The following is a 9,299-nucleotide window of genomic DNA, read 5'->3' on the forward strand; positions in this document are numbered from 1 at the left end:
AACTGATGAAAGATATTAAACTCAAGATTCAAAAAGCATGTTATACCTCCAGCAGGCAAGTGCCAAGAAAAATCCATCTAGGCGTATCCCAGTAAAACTAATGAAAAACAAAGACAAAGGGGAAAAAATCTTGAAGGCAGCCAATAAAAAAAAGCATCATCTGCAGAGGAGTAACAATGTGACATTTTAACAGTACAGCTGGAGGCCAAAAGACAGTACCTCTTTAAAATGCTGGAAGAAAGGAGCTTTCTACCCAGAATGCTATACACCTGGCAAGGAATTTTTTTTTTTTTCAAGAGTGAAGGCAAAATAAAGAAACTTCCTGACAAACAAAAACTTTCCAAAACTCTTGCTAGCATACTGTAAGAGATACTAGAGGAAGTTTTTCAGTGACAGGGCATACATTCCTATGTGGAGAGGTGGAAATATAAGAAGTAAAGGAGAGCAACAGAAAGGGTAAATACTGGAGTAAACTTTTTTTTTTAAGGTAAATTTTATAAGATATGTCAGAATGTCTTTGGGATTTAAAATTTGTGAAGAATGAAAATACATGAGAACAATAACAAAAAAGGTGCGAAGAGGGTAAATTTGATCAAAGTGTTTAAGGACCTGTTACTTGGAAGAGGATGAAAATATGAATTTATTCCAGAGGCCTTAAATACAGGGAACATAAAATAATCTGAAGGATAACCACTTTGAAAGGACAGAAGGATACATAGCCAAAAAGCTAAAAAAGGGGAAAAAAGCTGTAACAAAATAAGTAATCCAGAAGAAGGCAAGAAGCAGTGAGAAAGAAATATAGAAAAGTTAGAAAAAAGAAAATGAAGAGTTAGATGATGGATTCAAACTCTAAGTTAATGGACTAAAGTCCAGTGATAAAAGAAAAAACTGAGATTGCATTTAAAATTCCATTTTCATCTCCTTAGTTCTGCTTTTTCATCCTTTTAGCATAGCTTTCCAAACCTGGATTCTCTTTTCTTTCAAAGTTTTCAAGAGAACATCCTCTCATCTCTCAGCTCTTTCTGGAATTTCCCATGCTTGGTGCAATCTTTTAATCTATGAGACAGGATGGGGAAATAGGAGGAGAACAGCACTTTGCAACTGTCTATGACCCTTCCTGATTGAACATGGAAAAAATCACTTCATCTCCTTAGGTTTCCATTCGTTCCTTCACCTGAAAAATCAATCTATTGGAATCCATTTTCTCCTAGCGTTTTTCCGCCCCAGGCTTCTTTTAACTGGTTTTGTACCTACACTATGGGACTAAAGTTCTTGGGAAGAAAAAGCAACAGAGATTTTGTATGCCATCCATCCCTGATCATATATTCTACACCTGCAATGACTCAAATACAAAAAATAAAGATAAACTATGCAGCAGGAATGCAGTAGAAAGGCGAAAGCAGAGTGGTGGAAGGATCTGGATCAGGCTCAGGAGAGCTAGGGTACAGAGCTGACTCTGCTGTTAATTAACCACATGACACTGGGCAAGTCACTTAAATTCTTGGGCTCTTAGGTGAAACGAGCACACACTACTGCTCTCTTCATCATTTTGGACACTGTTACATGTAGAAGAGCCCAATGGGACTTTGTGTTCTTCCATAACCGTATTCCTTCAGCTGGGTCTAAGACTGACTCATCTTATGTGCACGAAGTCTATCAACTATAGTATGTCCATTCAGTGAGCATTACTCTGGTGCATGATAGGCAGTGGAGATACAGGCAGGAGGCATGGGCTCGGTGCTCTTCCAATTGTGTGATTTTAGACCATCCATTTAATCCTGCCTCACCTGGAAAATGAGGGTATTAGTACTTGCTCAGTTTTCCTGACCAAAAGCAATCATGAGTAAGAAAGTACTTTGTAAACTGTACCTATTTGACAGTCATGAAGTGCTGTTATTATTAGAGTAAACTCTAAAGAAGTCTACCGATGTGATCGGAGTCAGTAAAAGGGAGCTGAACGCAAGAATGAAATAATGATTTCTCTTAATCAGTCACTGTTTCAGAGACAGATATGGCTCCGCCGAAGAGATAGATATGTGATAGGGTCAAGTTGGTGGCTGAAGTGTCCATCATCCTTCCACCTCCAACTTCCCCTTTGTTGGATAAGAGTTTTTCTTCATTTTTCTCTATATATTTACACAAATATCTGAGGATTAAAAAGTAATCATACTATACTTTGTGCTCTGAACCGTGCTTTGTTTTCTTAAAACATAACATGTCTTATAGATCAGTGGAAGTAGTAAGAAAAAACCTATTTTATTCTTTTAAATTGTTGCGTATTATTCCATAGGATAGAAATGCCATTAATATTATTAAAGGTATTTAAACTGATTGACAGTTGTTTAAGTTCTGTGTAATTATGTGAGAGTATTTTTATAAAAGAGACCTCTAACAATATAACTGATCAAGTAAATAGTTATTCCATGTAATTAGGTACATACTGCAAATTGCCTTCCAGAGGCAGAGTTTAGGTTTTCCAAATTGCACCCCCATCAATAAATCGACAAGTCAACAAATGACTTTCCCTCACACCCTCATCAACACTGCATATTATCAATTTTGTAAATATTGGCTAATCTGTTGGGTGAGAAAATAATTCACTGGTTAACAGGTAACTGGAACATATTTTTATATATAATTTACATATATCCTTTCATTTCTTTTTCTGTGAATTGCCTTTTTTTAATTTAAATTTTAGTTATATTGGTTTCAGGGGTAGAATTCAGTGAGTCATCACTTATGTGAAACACTCAGTGTGCATCATAACAAATGCCCTCCTTAATACCCATTCCCCATCTAGCCCATTCCCCACCCACCTCCCTCCATCAACCTTCAGTTTGTTCTCTATCATTAAGAGTCTCTTGGGGTGTCTGAGTGGGTCAGTTAGTTAAGCATCTGACTCTTGATTTTTGGCTCAGGCTGTGATCTCACAGTTTGTGGGATAGAGTCCCACACTACGCTCCATGCTGGCATCATGGAGCCTGCTTGGGATACTCTCTCCCTCTCTCTGCCTCTACCCTGCTCATGCTCACTCTCTCTCAAGATAAATAAACTTAAAAAAAAAGAGTCTCTTGTGGCTTGTTCCCCTCTTTCCTCTTTTTCCCCCCTTTCCCATATGTTAATCTGTTTTGTTTCTTAAATTCCACATATGAGTGAAATCCTACGGTATTTGTCTTTTTCTGATTGCCTTATTTCGCTTAGTGTAATGCATTCCAGCTCTATCCATGTTGTTGCAAATAGCAAGATTTCATTATTTTTGATAGCTGAGTAATATTCCATTATATATATATATATATATATATATATATATATATATATATGTATTTGTGTGTGTGTATATATATATATATACACACACACAAATACATATATATATATAGACACACACCACACACATATACACACCACATCTTCTTTATCCATTCTTCAGTCGATGGACATTGGGCTATCTCCATAGTTTAGCTATTGTTGATAATGCTGCTATAAACATTAGGGTGCATGTATCCCTCCAAATCTGTATTTTTGTATCCTTTGGGTAAATACCTAGCAATGCAATTGCTGGATTGTAGGGTAGTTCATTTTCAGTTTTTTGAGGAACCTCCATACTGTTCTACAGAGTGACCGTACCAGTTTGCATTCTTACCAACAGTTTAAGAGGTGGTATCCTTTATCTGCATCCTTGCCAATACCTGTTGTTCTTTGTGTTGTTAATTTTAGCCATGCTGACAGGTGTGAGGTGGTATCTCATCATGGTTTTGATTTGTATTTCTCTGATGATGAGTGATGTTGAGCATCTTTCCATGTGTCTGTTAGCCATCTGAATGTCTTCTTTGGAAAAGCATCCCTTCATGTCTTCTGCCCATTTCTTCATTGGGTTATTTGTATTTTGGGTGTTGAGTTTAATAAGTTCTTTATAGATTTTAGAAACTGACCCTTTATCAGATATGTCACTTGCAAATATCTTCCTGCATTCTGTAGGTTGCCTTTTAGTTTTGTTGATTGTTTCCTTCACTGTGTAGAAGATTTTTATTTTGCTGAAGTCCCAATAGTTCATTTTTGCTTTTCTTTCCCTTGCCTCTGGTTTTGTGTCTAGTAAGAAGTTGGTGCAGCTGTGGTCAAAGAGGTTGCTGCCTGTGTTCTCCTCTAGGTCTTTGATAGTGTCCTCTTTCATATTTAGGTCTTTCATCCATCTTGAGTTTATTTTTGTGTATGGTGTAAGAAAGCGGTCTGGGTTCATTCTTCTGCATGTCGCTGTCCAGTTTTCCCAACAACATTTGTTGAAGAGACTGTCTTTTTAAAATTGGATATTCTTTCCTGTTTGGTCAAAGATGAGTTGACCATATACTTGTGGGTCCATTTCTGGGTTTTCTATTTGGTTCCATCATTGATCTATGTGTCTGTTTTTGTGCTAGTGCCATATTGTCTTGATGACTACAGGTTTGTAATATAGCTTGAAATCCAGAAACATGATGCCTCCAGTTTTTTCTTTTTCAGAATTGTTTTGGCTATTCGGGATCTTTTGTGGCTCCATACAAATTTTAGGATTGTTTGTTCTAGCTCTAACAAAAGTGCTGGTGGTATTTTGATAGTGATTGCATTAAATGTGTAGATTACTTTGGGTAGTATGGACATTTTAGCAATGTTTGTTCTTCCAGTCCATGAACATGGAATGCTTTTCCATTTCTTTGTGTCCTCTTCAATTTCTTTCATAAGTGTTCTATAGTTTTCAGAGTACAGATCTTTTACCTCCTTGGACAGGTTTATTCCTAGGTATCGTACTGTTTTTGGTGCAATTACAAATGGGATCAATTCCTTGATTTCTTTTTCTGCTGCTTTGTTATTTGTGTATAGAAATGAAACAGATTTCTGTATGTTGATTTTATATCCTGTGACTTTGCTGAATTCATGTATTAGTTCTAGCAATATTTTTGGTGGGGTCTTTTGGGTTTTCTACATAGAGTGTCATATCAACTGCAATACTGAACATTTGACTTCTTTCTTGCCAATTTGGATGCCTTTTCTTTTGTTGTCTGATTGTTGAGGATAAGACTTCCAGTACCATGTTAAATAGTATGGTTAATTGTCTGTTATTGATTTCTAACATCTCTATATTTTATAGATATTTATCCCTTGTCCTTTAAATATGTTGCAAATATTTTTTCCAGTCTCTTACACACATTTTAATTTATTAATATAATTTTTCATTAAGTTTTAATTTTTCATTTTTTTTGTTCTTTATGATGTCTATAAAAGGTTTTCCAATGTACTTTTCTAATACTTTTATTGTTTTGTTAAGAGTTTTTGCTTTTTGGTTTGTGTGTGTGTGTGTGTTTGTATGTATGTATATTTAGTCATCTGGAATTTATTTTTGAGTATAATAGGAATTAAGAGTATAACTTAATTTTTTTCCTAAATAGGTGGCCAGTAAATAGAAAATTATTTCAACATGATTTTGTTTAATAATTTAGTTCTTTCCATTGTTGTGGAATATAGCATTTTGTATATTAAATTGCCATTGACATGAGTCTATCTCTAGAACTCTCTATTCTATTTCATTAATCTAATTGTGCAATCTTGCATTACATGGAATTTTTTCAGTTTTATTGAGAAGTAATTAACATACATCACTGGTAAGTCTGGGGCATACAGCATGATGATTGGATTCACATATATTGTGAAATGATTACCACAATAGGTTCAGTTAACATCTATCTTCTCATACAGATACAATAAAAAGAAAAGAGCAAAGGAAAGAACAAAGGAAAAAATTTTCTCCTTGTGATGAGAACTCTTAGGATTTACTCTCTTTACAACTTTCCTATAGACCACACAGCAGTGCTAGTATAGTCATTATGTTGGTCATCATACCTCTAATACTTATGTATCTCATAACTGGAAGTTTGTACCTTTTGACCACTTTCCTCCAATTACTGCTGTCACTATACCCCCAAACCATCTCCCTGGCCTCTGGTTACCACAAGCCTGATCTCTTTTTCTACAAGTTTGTGGGGTTTTTTTGCTTTTGTTTGTTTTATTTGTGTTTTTAGATTCCACACTTAAGTGAAATCATACCGTGTGCCTTTCTCTGTCTGACTTATTTCACTTAACATATACCTTCAAGGTCCATCCATGTTGTTACAAACAGTAGGATTTCCTTGTGTTTTTTTATGGCTGAATAAATTCATATATTATATACATATCTCACAACGTTTTTTATCCATTCATCTGCCCATGGACAACTAGGTTGTTTCCTTGGCTGTTGTAAATAATTCTTATATGAACACGGGGTTACAAGTATCTTTTCAAATTAGTGTTTCTGTTACCTTTGGATATTTCCCAGAATTGGAATTGCTGGATCATGTGGTAGTCCTATTTTTAGTTTTTTTGAGGATCCTCCATACCGTTTTCCATAGTTGCTACATGAATTTACAATTCTACCAACAGTGCACAAAGGTTCCTTTTCTCCACATCCATGCCAGGTTTTGTTACCTCTTGCCTTTTTGAAGATGGCAATTCTAACAGTTGTGAGATGATATCTTATTGTGGTTTTAATGTACATTTCCCTAATGCCTAGTTATGTTGAACATCTTTTCGTGTAGCTGTTGCCTGTTTACATATCTTCTTTGGGGAAATGTCTATTAGGGTCCTTTCCCCATTTTTAAATTGAAATATTATTATTATTATTATTATTATTTCTTCTTTTTTGCTAATGAGTTGTATAATTCTTTATATGTTTGGATAGTAACCCCTTATCACATATATGGTTTGCAAATATTTTTCCCATTGCATAGATTTACCAAGACCCATTCAAGGAGTTTCTTCCTTTGTTTTCTTCTAGGAGTCATGTGTCCAGGTCTTATATTTAAGTCTTTAATCCATTTTGGATTCATTTTTATGACTGGTATAACATATGGGTTCAGTTTCATTCCTTTACATGCGAATATTGAATTATTACAGCATTTATTGAAGAGACTGTCTTTTCTCTATTGAGTATTCTTGGCTCCCTTATCAAATATTAATTGACTGTATGCTTGGGTTTAATTTTTTAAATTTATTTTTGTATTTAAAAATTTTTAATGTTTGTTTGCTTATTTGTTTATTTTTTGAGAGAGAGAGAGAAACAGAGTGCAAATGGGAGAGGGGCAGAGAGAGTGAGACACAAAATCCAAAGCAGGCTTCAGGCTCCTAGCTGTCAGTACAGAGCCCAATGTGGGTCTTGAACTCACAAACCACAAGATCATGACCCGAGCCAAAGTCAGACGCTTAATCAGCTGAGCCACCCAGGTGCCCCTTCTTGGGTTTATTTCTGAGCTCTTGATTCCATTCTATTTGTCTGTTTTTATGCAGTACTGTATTATTTTGATGACTATAGCTTTATAGTATAGCTTGAAATTAGGAAGCGTGATACAGCCTGCTTTATCCTTCTTTCTCAGGAGTTCTTTAGTTATTCAAGATCTTTGTGGTTCCATGTAAATTTTAGAAGTGTTTTTCCTACTTCTGTAAAAAAGTTATTAGAATCCTGATAGAGAATGCATTGATTATACAGATGGCTTTTGGTAGCGTTGACATTTTAACGATATTCATTCTTCCAATCTATGGATATAGAATACCTTTCCATTGCTTTGTGTCTTCTTTGATGTTTTTCATCAGTGTCTTCTAGTTTTCATTGTAGAGATCTTTCACCTTTTTAGTTACATTTATTTCCAAGTATTTTATTGTTTTTGATTCTATGGTAAATCTGATAGATTTCTTTATTACTTTTTCAGAAATTTTATTGTTACTGTATAGAAGTGCCACTGATTTTTGTATGTTAATTTTGTACCCTGCAAATTTACTGAATTCATTGTTGAATATAACAGTTCTTGCTTGAGTCTTTAAGATTTTAAATGTATAAAATCATGCTGTCTGCAAATAGAAACAATTACTTCTTCTTTTCCAGTTCTGGTATCTTTTTATTCTTGCTTGATTAATGTAGCTAAGACTTCCAGTAGTATGTTGAATAGGAGTGGTACAAATGGGCACTCTTGTTTTGTTCCTGATCTTAGAAGAAACAGCTTTTCTTCATTTGATATGATATTAGTTGTGCACTTGTCATATATGGCCTTTGTTATATAGAAGTATGTTCTCGCTATATATACTTTGTTGAGAGACTTTATTATGAATGAAAGTTGAATATTGTCAAATGCTTTTTCTGCATTCTATTAAGATTATTTTATGAGTCTTTTCTTTTATTCTGTTAATGTGGTATATCATAGTAATTAATTTGTGTATGTTGAAACATCATTGTATCCCAAGGACAAATCCCACTTGATTATGGTAAATGATGCTTTTACTCTGCTGTTGACTCAGTTTGCTGGTGTTTTATTGAGAACTTTTACATCTATATTCACCAGGGATATTTTCCTGGTGGGATAGTTTTCTTTGCTAGTGTCCTTCTCTGGTTTTGATATATGGATAATGCTGGCCTTTTAAAATGAATTTGGGAATGTTCCCTCCTCTTCAATTTTTTGAAAGAATTTGCACTTGATCTTAGCCAAAAGGCCGAGAAGCGATTGGAAGAATTTGAGAAGGACTGGTGTTAATTCTTTAAATGTTTAGTGAAAATCACCAGTAAAGCCATCTGGTCGTGGGCTTTTCTTCATTGGGAGATTTTCCATTACTGTTTCAATTTCCTTATTGCTAATTCGTCTATTCAGATTTTCTATTCCTTCTTGAGCCAGTCTTAGTATGTTGTATGTTTCTAAGAAATTTTCCATTTCTTCTACGTCATCTGGTTTTTTAGTGTATACTTATTCATAGTAGCCTCATATGATCCTTTGAATTTCTGTGGTATTAGTTGTAATATCTCCTTTTTCATCTATAATTTTGTTGATCTGGGTCTTTTCTCTTTTTTGTCTCATTAGTCTAACTAAAGGTTTGTCATTTTTATCTTTTCAAAAAACTAACTTAGCTTGGTTCATCTCTTCTATTTTTCTGCTCTCTATGCCATTTACTTTTGTTTTAATCTATTATTTCTTTTCTCCTGCTAACCTTGGGACCAGTTTATTTTTCTTTTTCTAGTGCTTTCATATGTCAAGTTAGATTGTTTGAGATCTTTCTTGCTTCTTAAGGTGAATGTTTCTTGCTATGAACTTCCCTCTTAGAACTGCTTTTGCTGCATTTCATTAAGTTCTGACATGTTATGTTTCCATCTTCATTTGTCTTAAGAAATTTTTATTTTCCCTTCAACTTCTTCTTTGATCCATTGGTAGTTCAAGACACTGCTGTTTAATTTCCATGTATTTGTGAATTTTGTTTTT

This window comes from Neofelis nebulosa, chromosome 12 (assembly GCF_028018385.1).
Source record: "Neofelis nebulosa isolate mNeoNeb1 chromosome 12, mNeoNeb1.pri, whole genome shotgun sequence".
In the NCBI taxonomy this organism is placed as follows: Eukaryota; Metazoa; Chordata; class Mammalia; order Carnivora; family Felidae; genus Neofelis; species Neofelis nebulosa.